The sequence below is a fragment of the Nomascus leucogenys genome, chromosome 16, assembly GCF_006542625.1.
Source record: "Nomascus leucogenys isolate Asia chromosome 16, Asia_NLE_v1, whole genome shotgun sequence".
NCBI classification, from domain to species: Eukaryota; Metazoa; Chordata; class Mammalia; order Primates; family Hylobatidae; genus Nomascus; species Nomascus leucogenys.
The window spans coordinates 80961586-80974430 of record NC_044396.1 but is presented as its reverse complement, the minus strand read 5'-3'; positions in this window follow the sequence as shown (position 1 = coordinate 80974430).

The window sequence follows — 12845 nt, the reverse complement described above, 5'->3', positions numbered from 1 at the left end:
TAATTTTTCAGCTCCAGAATGTTTGTTCTGTGTGGTTTATGTTAGGTTTTATATCTCTTTAGACATTTTTTATTTGTTCATACATTTTATTATTGACTTTCTCTGTGTCATCCTTTGGTTCTTTGAGAATCTTTAAGGCTGTTGTATTAAAGTCTTTTTCTAGTAGTTCTGTCATTAGGTCTTTTTTGGAGACATTTTTTATTGATTTACTTTTTCTTTTGAGTGGGTCATACTTTCCTGTTTCAGTTTTTTATTAACCTTGAGATTTTTTTGGGTGCTGCTTTTTGTTTTGTTTTGTTTTGTTTTTGTTTCTTCATAGTTATAGGCTGTTTCTGTGTGAAAGATCAGTCTAAGTTGTAAGCTTAAGGTATTCTCAGGTCTTTTCTGAGCTTGGGCCTACCCCTGAGCATGCATGGTGACTTTCTAAATTTTCTTATATATGAAGTTGCTTTTGTATATTCTACTCTTCAATGTCTGACTCTCAAAAAAAGATGAAGAAAAAAATGAAATGAGGGGGATAGCATCAGTTCTTTAACTTCTCTGGAAATCACTTCAGCCAGAGCAGAAGAAGCTTGCAACAATGAGAAGAGATGTAAAAACAATGGTCACAGCCTCATTGTCTGGACTTCTGTGGTCAGAAGCAGCAATTATCAAATCACAGTTACCTAGTACTTAAAGACTAGGGTTCTTTTGGCCCACTCCTTCCCCTTTAAGCTATCTGCAAGCTGCTCCAGGAACAAGTTCACATCTGCCCACCATGGGGTTGAGGGATGGGGCGTGGGTAGCTGCTAATGTGCTAATAGCGGAAATTGGCTGAAATGAACAGCAATTTATGAAGCAAGTCTTCCTCTGGAAGTTTTAAGCTTTCAATAGACTTCAGAGTTCCAAAGTAGTTACTTTAGATATATTCTGCCATTGTAATTGTTGTCTAGGTATGGAGACAGATTCCTGCTGCTTCCTACTCTGCTACGTTTCCAAAATATTCCTTTATGGTTTGATTTTTATTGCTGAAAAATTTGCCATATTGTATATCCAACATATATTACCTATTCATTCTCCAAGTGATGGATACCCAGGAGGCTTCTAACTCTGTCAACACAAATAAACTGCAGTGAGTAGCTTCAAGCAAAATTACTTACAGAGCTGTGTGGAATATATATCTCAGAGAAATTTTAGGGTTATTAGAATGTATACATCCATTAGTCGGCAGTGTATTAAGTCTCCTTTATCTGAACATCTGTCCATGTCTGGTGTTAGCTTTCTAATTTTTGCCCTTTTCACTTATAACCATAATTGTATAAATTGAAAGAAATCATTTGCTAAATAAAACTGATCATGCATTCAAAATAATACATCTTGATCAAGTACAATGATCAGAGACTCCATCAGTAAATTCACCACAACTTAGCTAAATTTATAAAGATTAAAGAAGAAAAATCAATGGATACATTTAATTTTGAAAAAGAACATAATAAGCTTCAGCCCCATTAATGGTTAAACAAATAAACAATAACAACAAAAACAAATAGGAAATAAATGGAAATGTTCTCAACTTGATGGACATTACATAATGAAACAAACTAATAAGCAAATAAAACAAATGATTGGCAAACTTTGGCCACAAATCTTCTAGTATCATTAGCAAGACATGAATGCGTATCTCATCAGCAATAATATATGAAGCAAGGAAATGAAAAAAAATAGGTATTAATATGTAAGTAAAGATATAATCCTTAAAGATGATTTTTTTCTACTGGTTAAAAAGTAATGAAATCAATAGATAAACTGTTAGAGTTTATAAGAGTTCAACAATGATTCCTGATACAATATCACTCTTGAGAAATCAACGTTCTTTCTTTACACAAGAAATGAGCAACTAAAAATGTTTGAAAATAAAATATTACATAATGTAGCAGAATAGTAAGTTTCCTAGAAATTAAACTAACCAGAATTATTAGATTCCTATGGGCAAAACTTTAAAACTCCAAACAGGACATAAAAAGTAATCTGAATAAATGGAAAAGCTTCCATGCTTTTAGACTGGATAACATTTTAAAGATATTAATTCTTTCCAGATTAAGATACAAATTTGATGCAAGCTTAATAGACATTCTAATTATATGATTTTAACATACTTAGTAAACCTATTCTAAAAGTTTAAGTTGACTAAAAATCGCTAAATTAACTTTAAAAATGGTGAAAAGGGGAAGCTTGCCTCTACCAGATATCAAGACATATAGTAAGACTGTAGTAATATAAATACTGTTTTATTGGTGTAGAAACAGGCAAATTGACTAATTTGATAATAAGTAGCTCTGCAACAGGCTCATTAGCATATGACATCTAAATACATGATAAAGTTGGCACAAGAAATTAATGGGAAAAGGACAAATTAGTAGATAGCATGAACACTACTGGTTCATTTTCATTTGAAAAATGAATCCAGATCTTCCTCTAACACTACATATAAAAAATTGAAATCTGGAAGGATTAATGTCATAAAAGTAAAAAATAAGCTATAAATTTAATGGGAGCTTTGCCCCGTGTTTAAAATTTAAAAAATGATTAATATCAACAACAGAAATCAATCCTCTGCTGATTCAACAGAACACTTCCTCCCCCAAATACACCAGGCTGAAGATACAAACAGGCAAGTTACAGAAAAGAAAACTAAAGTGAATACGTGCATAACAAGATGATCAAAATTATTCATAAACAGAGATGTACAAATTTAAACACAAAGAGATAGTACTGTGCACTTATAGAGTAGCTAACTATATCTTTCTAGACCATATAATTCCTCCTCCTTTTAGAGGTACAGAGGTCTCTGTATTAAAGTCCACCATTAATAAATCGAATTTTAAGAAGAGCTCAGAGAGAGCTTTATAAGATATTTATTATAAAATCATTCCCCTTTTAAAATGAGCTCTCCCTCAGAAAATAGTTATTAAAGGTCTCAATAGAAGGGCATGAATATAATCATTAGAGTCAGTAACAAGTGTTATTACTCTGGTCATCTCAGTGATACAAAAGAAACTGTGCTATTTAGCTGTGTGCTATGAAAGAATAAGTTATGGTTTGGTTTGTTAAAGTACATCATGTCTTCTTTATTTCTAGTGCTGCACTTACCTCCATGAGCTCTGACCATTAAAGATTTGTATTATAAGAAATAGTAAACAAGTTTGAAAATTGAAACCATTCCATTCAATTATTTAATTAGTATTCATCTAATCATTATCATATCTTTATTCTTCATATTGTCTGTAGCGAAAATGGACGGTAAGAATGGTCTTCTTGTCTTATTGGAGTTTTCAAATGCTCCCATTTTTTCATAGATTTCATGAGTTCAGGGCTGCTTTGAGATTTACTTTTTTACTCTCTAAAGCATTACTTACAATGTATATTCTTTTTTTTTTAATTGTACTTTAAGTTTAGGGTACATGTGCACAATGTGCAGGTTTGTTACATATGTATCCATGTACCATGCTGGTGTGCTGCACCCATTGACTCGTCATTTAGCATTAGGTGTATCTCCTAATGCTATCCCTCCCCCCCGCCCCCCACCCCATAACAGTCCCCGGAGTGTGATGTTACCCTTCCTGTGTCCATGTGTTCTCATTGTTCAATCCCCACCTATGAGTGAGAACATGCACTGTTTGTTTTTTTGTCCTTGCGATAGTTTACTGAGAATGATGATTTCCAGTTTCACCCATGTCCCTACAAAAGACATGAACTCATCATTTTTTATGGCTGCATAGTATTCTGTGGTGTATATGTGCCACATTTGCTTAATCCAGTCTATCGTTGTTTTACATTTGGGTTGGTTCCAAGTCTTTGCTATTGTGAATAGTGCCGCAATAAACATACGTGTGCATGTGTCTTTATAGCAGCATGATTTATAGTCCTTTGGCTATATACCCAGTAATGGGATGGCTGGGTCAAATGGTATTTCTAGTTCTAGATCCCTGAGGAATCGCCACACTGACTTCCACAATGGTTGAACTAGTTTACAGTACCACCAACAGTGTAAAAGTGTTCCTATTTCTCCACATCCTCTCCAGCACCTGTTGCTTCCTGACCTGTGAATGATGGCCATTCTAACTGGTGTGAGATGGTATCTCATTGTGGTTTTGATTTGCATTTCTCTGATGGCCAGTGATGATAAGCATTTTTTCATGTGTTTTTTGGCTGCACAAATGTCTTCTTTTGAGAAGTGTCTGTTCATTTCCTTCACCCACTTGTTGATGGGGTTGTTTGTTTTTTTCTTGTAAATTTGTTTGAGTTCATTGTAGACTCTGGATATTAGCCCTTTTCAGATGAGCAGGTTGCAAAAATTTTCTCCCATTTTGTAGGTTGCCTGTTCACTCTGATGGTAGTTTCTTTTGCTATGCAGAAGCTCTTTAGTTTAATTAGATCCCATTTGTCAATTTTGGCTTTTGTTGTCATTGCTTTTGGTGTTTTAGACACGAAGTCCTTGCCCATGCCTATGGCCTGAATAGTAATGCCTAGATTTTCTTCTAGGGTGTTTATGGTTTTAGGTCTAACATGTAAGTCTTTAATCCATCTTGAATTAATTTTTGTATAAGGTGTAAGGAAGGGATCCAGTTTCAGCTTTCTACATTTGGCTAGCCAGTTTTCCCAGCACCATTTATTAAATAGGGAATCTTTTCCCCATTTCTTGTTTTTGTCAGGTTTGTCAAAGATCAGATAGTTGTAGATATGTGGCATTATTTCTGAGGGCTCTGTTCTGTTCCATTGATCTATGTCTCTGTTGTGGTACCAGTACTATGCTGTTTTGGTTACTGTAGCCTTGTAGTATAATTTGAAGTCAGGTAGCGTGATGCCTCCAGCTTTGTTCTTTTGGCTTAGGATTGACTTGGCAATGAGGGCTCTTTTTTGGTTCCATATGAACTTTAAAGTAGTTTTTTCCAATTCTGTGAAGAAAGTCATTGGTAGCTTGATGGGGATGGCAATGAATCTATAAATTACCTTGGGCAGTATGGCCATTTTCATGATACTGATTCTTCCAACCCATGAGCATGGAGTGTTCTTCCATTTGTTTGTATCCTCCTTTATTTCATTGAGCAGTGATTTGTAGTTCTCCTTGAAGAGGTCCTTCACATCCCTTGTAAGTTGGATTCCTAGGTATTTTATTATCTTTGAAGCAATTGTGAATTGTAGTTCACTCATGATTTGGCTCTCTGTTTGTCTGTTACGGGTGTATAAGAATGCTTGTGATTTTTGTACATTGATTTTTGTATCCTGAGACTTTGCTGAAGTTGCTTATCAGCTTAAGGAGATTTGGGGCTGAGACAATGGGGTTTTCTAGATATACAATCATGTCATCTGCAAACACGGACAATTTGACTTCCTCTTTTCCTAACCGAATACCCTTTATTTCCTCCTCCTGCCTAATTGCCCTGGCCAGAACTTCCAACACTATGTTGAATAGGAGTGGTGAGAGAGGGCATCCCTGTCTTGTGCCCGTTTTCAAAGGGAATGCTTCCAGTTTTTGCCCATTCAGTATGATATTGGCTGTGGGTTTGTCATAGATAGCTCTTCTTATTTTGAGATATGTCCCATCAATACCTAATTTATTGAGAGTTTTTAGCATGAAGAGTTGTTGAATTTTGTCAAAGGCCTTTTCTGCATCTATTGAGATAATCATGTGGTTTTTGTCTTTGGTTCTGTTTATATGCTGGATTACCTTTATTGATTTGCATATGTTGAACCAGCCTTGCATCCTAGGGATGAAGCCCACTTGATCATGGTGGATAAGCTTTTTGATGTGCTGCTGGATTCGATTTGCCAGTATTTTATTGAGGATTTTTGCATCAATGTTCATCAGGGATATTGGTCTAAAATTCTCTTTTTTGGTTGTGTCTCTGCCCAGCTTTGGTATCAGGATGATGCCGGCCTCATAAAATGAGTTAGGGAGGATTCCCTCTTTTTCTATTGATTGGAATAGTTTCAGAAGGAATGATATCAGTTCCTCCTTGTACCTCTGGTAGAATTCGGCTGTGAATCCACCTTGTCCTGGACTCTTTTTGGTTGGTAAGCTATTGATTATTGCCACAATTTCAGAGCCTGTTATTGGTCTATTCAGAGATTCAACTTCTTCCTGGTTTAGTCCTGGGAGGGTGTATGTGTCTAGGAATTTATCCATTTATTCTAGATTTTCTAGTTTATTTGCATAGAGGTGTTTGTAGTATTCTCAGATGGTAGTTTGTATTTCTGTGGGATCAGTGATGATATCCCCTTTATCATTTTTTATTACATCTATTTGAGTCTTCTCTCTTTTCTTCTTTATTAGTCTTGCTAGGGGTCTATCAATTTTGTTGATCTTTTCAAAAAACCAGCTCCTGGATTCATTAATTTTTTGAAGGGTTTTTGTGTCTCTATTTCCTTCAGTTCTGCTCTGATTTTAGTTATTTCTAGTCTTCTGCTAGCTTTTGAATGTGTTTGCTCTTGCTTTTCTCGTTCTTTCAATTGTGATGTTAGGGTGTCAATTTTGGATCTTTCCTGCTTTCTCTTGTGGGCATTTAGTGCTATAAATTTCCCTCTACACACTGCTTTGAATGTGTCCCAGAGATTCTGGTATGTTGTGTCTTTGTTCTCAGTGGTTTCAAAGAACATCTTTATTTCTGCCTTCATTTCGTTATGTACCCAGTAGTCATTCAGGAGCAGGTTGTTCAGCTTCCATGTAGTTAAGCAGTTTTGAGTGAGTTTCTTAATCCTGAGTTTTAGTTTGATTGCACTGTGGTCTGAGAGACAGTTTCCTATCTCTTAAAGTCCTGACAACAAATGATAGTCTCAATATTTCTATTTTTTACCATTCCAATCGGTGTAAAGTAGTATTTCGTTTTAATATTCATTCCTGTGATTTCCGATGAGCTCAAGCATATCTTTGTATACTCTTCAGACACCTGTGCTGCCATTTCTGTAAATTGCCTGGTCACTTTGCCCATTTTTCTACTATAGTTTTCTGCTTTATTCTGCTAATTTGGAATTGAGGCGTATCTCAGAAATTAATTTCTCTTTAATTTTAAATATTAAAAATATATTTTCCCAACACATAACTCATTTGTTAACACTGCCTAAGGTATTGTCTCAAATAAAGATCCAGAAATGTATAGAATTATTTCATTTGATGATTTGTGCATTGGAATCTTGTTTAACTAGCTTTTCACCACTTTAAAGTCATTAGGATATTCTTGTACAAGGCATTCTATTATACAGGTACTGTTTGAAGTATTTCACATGTCATAGCATGTTTAGGTCTAGGAACTACCTCCAAGCAAATAAGATCGTTGTTGTTGTTGTCCCCATTTTACAGACGAGAAAACTGAAGCATCAACAAATTAAATAACTTGCCCAAAATTACATAGTTTGGATGTGAAAGATTCTATGTTTGAACTCAGGTTACCTGGGCTCAAGAATTCATGCTCTTATAGTTAGGTTTTTAATACCTCTAGTGTCCACTTTTTCAAGTTAACAATATTAACTTCTTTCTTTGTTTCCTTCCTTCAATTTTTCTTTCTTTGTCCCTCCCTCCCTCCCCTCCTTCCTTCCTTCCTTCCTTCCTTCCTTCCTTCCTTCCTTCCTTCCTTCCTTCCTTCTACAAATACTTAAGCCCCTGCTGTATGCTGAATATAAATTAGTAGTTATAGTTGTTATTTAAGCCATAAGCCTAGATGAGGTCACCAAGCGAGAGTGAGTCTAGATAGGGCAGGGAACACCAAGGCCTGAGCCCTGGGATATTCAACACTAAGGTGGGGCCAAAAAGGAAATACCAGAAGAGGATGCTGAGAAGGAGCAATCAATAATGTGGCAAGAAAATCAAGAGTCTTAAATTTCCTGGAAGCTCAGTGAAGAAAGTGTTTCCAGAGGGAGGAGTGATCAACTCCATTAAATGTTGCAGAGGATTCTAAGTGAGTTCTCAGAACTAACTGCGGGTGCAGCATTAATAACCTGTGCAAGAGTAGCCTTGCTGGATGATAGGAGCTTAAGAGAATGGGGAAAAGAAGAGTTGAAATCAGAGAGCAGAAACCATGGGTTGTTTGTTTGTTTTTGTTTTTTTGAGACAGAATCTCCTTCTGTCACCCAGGCTGGAGTGCAGTGGTGCGATCTTGGCTCACTGCAACCTCCACCTCCTGGGTTCAAGTGATTCTCCTGCCTCAGCCTGCCGAGTAGCTGGGGCTACAGGCAGGTGCCACCACACCCGACTAATTTTTTTGTATTTTTAGTAGAGACGGGGTTTCACTGTGTTAGCCAGGATGGTCTCGATCTCCTGACCTCATGATCCACCCCCCTCAGCCTCCCTAAGTGCTGGGATTACAGGCGTGAGCCACCCAGCCCAGCAGAGACCATGTTTTTTTTTAAAGATTTCTTCAAAAGAGAATGAAGAAAGAGAGTAGTAGCTGGAAAGGGAAGTAGCCTCAAAACAGAGTTAGGAACTAGTTCACTGCTATCCATCTAATTATACCACAATTTATTCAACCAGTCTCTGTTGATGGCTATTTTGTTGATGGTAATAATGCCATAATGAAGATATTTATACATATAAACTTATAATATAAATCATGTTTTTCTTACCAGCCAGTCATCTCAATACTCACCCATATATACTTATAGATGACAGTGTTTTGTTATTTCTATGGGCCAGATTCGCAGGTGATATGGTTTGGCTGTGTCTCCACCCAAATCTCATCTTAAATTGTAGCTCCTATAATTCCCATATCTCATGGGAGTAACCCAGTAGGAGGTAATTGAATCATGGGGGCAGGTCTTTCCTGTGCCGTTCTCGTGACAGTGAATAAATCTTACAAGATCTGGTGGTTTTATAAAGGGGAGTTCCCCTACACACACTTTCTTGCCTGCTGACATTTAAGTCATCCCTTTGCTCTTCTTTTGCCTTCTGCCATGATTATGAAGCCTCCCCAGCCATGTGGAACTGTGAGTCCATTAAACCTCCTTTCCTTTATAAATTACCCAATCTCAGGTATATCTTTATTAGCAGCATGAGAACAGACTAATAACAGCAGTTATTGGATTTCTGAATAGAATTGCATAAGTATCTTGTATTTCTTAGGTATCAATGTATTGAGATACATATATGTGTGTGTGTATGTATGTATGTGTGTATATATATATATATATATAAAACATACAATATAATTTAAATATAAGTTACATTTTCACCAGAAATATTCATGCATATCTTTCTCTGGAATACTCACTGGCAAGAAAAACACATCCGTGGATTGTGCTTTTTGGTGCAAAATTGTCAATCATGATCAAGTAAACTTAGAGCAAGTGCTTGATTTGATCTTCAAAATGAATGTGTGATGCTCGTTATTCTATGATCCCCAGTTTACAGATCCAGAGAGAGAAAGATGCTTGTACAGAAGCACACAGCTAGGAAGTGGTAGAACTATTTCAAACCCAGGTCATCTGAGTTTAGATTCATTTCTCATCCTTTAATTTTCTACTGTCTTATTTGTTACTGGCTCTATTCACGGACCCTTCTCAGTCCCTCCCACTGGGAATAGAGCAAACCCTTGTGACACCCTCCGTGTAAAGACCTGGCTGCACAGCCTGCTGCCTGCCCTTCTTCGCCAGGCTCCAGGTCCCGTTGGCCCTGAGTGACTGTCTTCCCACTCTGAGGCCCCAGGAATCTCAGCACATATTACACATTCCTCCAGCGAAATGAGTCCACTGGCAAGTACCCAGGGACACACAGTTACACACAAGCCTCCCCCAGCTGACTGGACTTTCTCCAATTGTGGTCATAAATAGCCAGAAAGACAGACATCAACGCGGGTTCTGGAGACTGGACGAAAAGCATGTTGGGTTGGGTGGGTGGAACCACAGGCATTCTGTACAGACGGCGACCAGTGACCTCTGCTCCAGCACGCCAAGAAAAACAGAACATAGTAAAAAGCAAAAGGATTCTCTCACCTCCCTGCCCTATGTTCTTCTCCCTCAGAAATGCATTGCTGATAATCTTGAGTCTAAGATTGTTAATCACTAGATAACACTAATAGTTACAGCTATTGCTTATTTTGGAAATCAACAAATAATAAGTTATGGGCATCTCACATTCATTATCTTCCAGCTTTGAAATGCAGGTTTGATTATTTCTGATTCAGAAATGTTGAGTAACATACTCAGGATTACACACTTAGCAGGGGCAGAATCAGCGTTGAGACTCAGACCTACTTTCCTGGTGTCAACACTTAATAGATTTCTACTTTAACACATTGCATTCATCACAAAGTTAATAATGATAAAAGAAATTTGTGAGTATTTAATATGAGTTGGGCACAGTGTTGAGTAATTCACATAATTTTTTCAGTTATTCTGATAATTCTAATTTTATCAATTCTTTCCTCCACTATGATTTGTTTTAAATACTACTTTCTTGAATAGATGAAGGAAACAAATCTTAGATATCTAAGCAATTTTCCCAAAGTTCTAGGACTAGTGAGGTCTATAGATAAATTTGAGATTGGGTATATATGATTCTGGAGCCCCACATCTTGATTTTCTTGTTTCCCAAATACATATATAGTCTTTACCATCTCTGTGGTTTTCTGGAGTTCCCAGCAGCAATTCAAAATAATGTCTTTCTCAAAGTTCAGGAAATATTTAAGGTTTAATAAGAGATTGAATTATCAAATGTATTTTCAAATGAATAAATGGTTTTTGCCTTCAGGAAGCTGTTACTAAGACTTATTTTTAGAGCTATAAGCTTCCTGTTTAGTTTCTCTTTGGATAACCTCAAGGTGCCTAGTTTAATGTTAGAATGTACAAGTTAATAAATAAATATTCTTATGGAAGTAATTGGTTAATTTAAATCTCAACTCTTAAGAATAACTTTCAGTCATACTATAGAGGAGGATGAGCCGCCTGCTGTTATCTAACGAATGCCCCCTCCCTCTGTTTCTATTCCCCACCTTCAATAATGACCACAGCTGTCAGTTTAGCTGAGCCAGTCAGAATAAGAGGTTAAAATCATTATCTCTATGATAGAACCTCTAACTCCAACCAGAATCAATGACTTCCTAGAAATGGAGGAAGAGTTCATAAAACACTTCTTGTGTTCCTTAGATTTCTTGGACCCAGGCCAAGCCAATAAAAGTTGGATAGGGACACACATGCTATTTATAACACAGTGCATGTGGAATCCTCATTTCCTGGAAATGCATATTGAATCACTAACAATTCTAAGACTTCAGGTGATGCTGTAAAACAAATTAATACAGCATAGGCATACAGACACCCCCAAGTGTGTACATGTGTGTAACACACACACACACACCATGTTTCTCATTAGAAAAATGAACACTTCAAAGTTTCTGTTTGTATTAACTTTGTCTTTTGTTTTCTGTATTCTAATGCTTTAACATCTGGGGCCTTGGTTACCTTGGTAACCCTAGAGGGGCTGCCCCTGCCAGAGCTAGCCAATTTCTAGAGCCCAGGAGCATGCCTTTCAAATGCAAGCAAACCAATTCAGAGCCCACAGCCCACCACACTCCTTGCCATTATCCACCTGCCTTGATTACCTAAGGGCCAGGTACCTGTGAACTAGGGATAGTGCCTACAACCCTGAGCCCACTGAAATTATTCAAACAAGCCAATCCTACACCTGCTTACCTTGCCTTGTCTGTTTCTTCCTACTGAAATCACACTAGGGCTTTTGTCCACAGTTCCTCCTCTCCCTCTGCCTCTTGACTGGCCCTAGTATTTCCCCTGAATAGTTTCACCTGGTACAGCATGCCTGCTCCTCTTGGGATCTGTAACAAACCATCTTCCCAATGGCAATCCTCTCCTGACCTGTTGACCTCGACATTCCTAAATATTCATAAAATCTATATTAAAACACCTCTGGTGTCAACTCTTAATAGGTTCACATTCTTCTGAATGCAAGGGCTGGCATCATTAAAGAAGCATAAATTTTCCAAGGTATTCAAGAGTGTCAGCAAAGGCAAGGGAGAGCACTCTTAACTTTGGATGATACAATAATACAAGGACACACATGTCAGCGGTCACTCCTACTGATAAAAGGAAAAGGTGTACTAATCGCAAAAGACCTCTGCTATGGCTCCTCTGAATGTGCAGGCCCTGTAAATTCAAGGTTCTTGGCACTCTCTGTGGCATTTATGACTACATTATTGATTTAGGTTTGCAAGACTGGAGAAAGTATCCACAAGTTTCTTGCTCCATTGCTTCAAGAGCTAACTGGCTAAGCTTTCTTAAGCGTGAGTAGCAATATAGTAAGCCTTCTGGGTAATTATGCCTTTTCTATTAAAGATAATGCTTTGCCAATTTAGGAACAAATTTAACTAACCAAGAATTGCTAAGTACTTATAGCAAAGTATAAAGAAACACCAATACTTAGATACAAATTAAAGGTCCTCTTGACTGCCCTGCATGTATTCTCAGTAACTGCTTCATCATAATCAGAATGTTCTCAAGAGTCAATAAAAAACATCCCCTACCCCATATTTTGGAATTAAAGGGTCATCAGTACTTAGCTTCCTGAACAAAGGTAGTGTCAAAAGGTGTTAATAATCAAGTGTGGTGATTAAATCATGAGTTCTAGCATCATCTGGACATGGGCTTGATGGCTATCTCCTAACTGTGTGATCTTGGGCAACATAACTAACCTTTCTGAGCCTTAACATATTTATCTAAAACTGGGGATAAAAAGAGTATCCACTTTAAAACATTGTTGTAATAACTAAATAAGTTAATACACGTGCTTAGCATATTGCCTGGCTCGGTCATGGGCACTATACAAGTTTGCTGTCAGTAGATATCCCCAACAACTGGTTAGATAC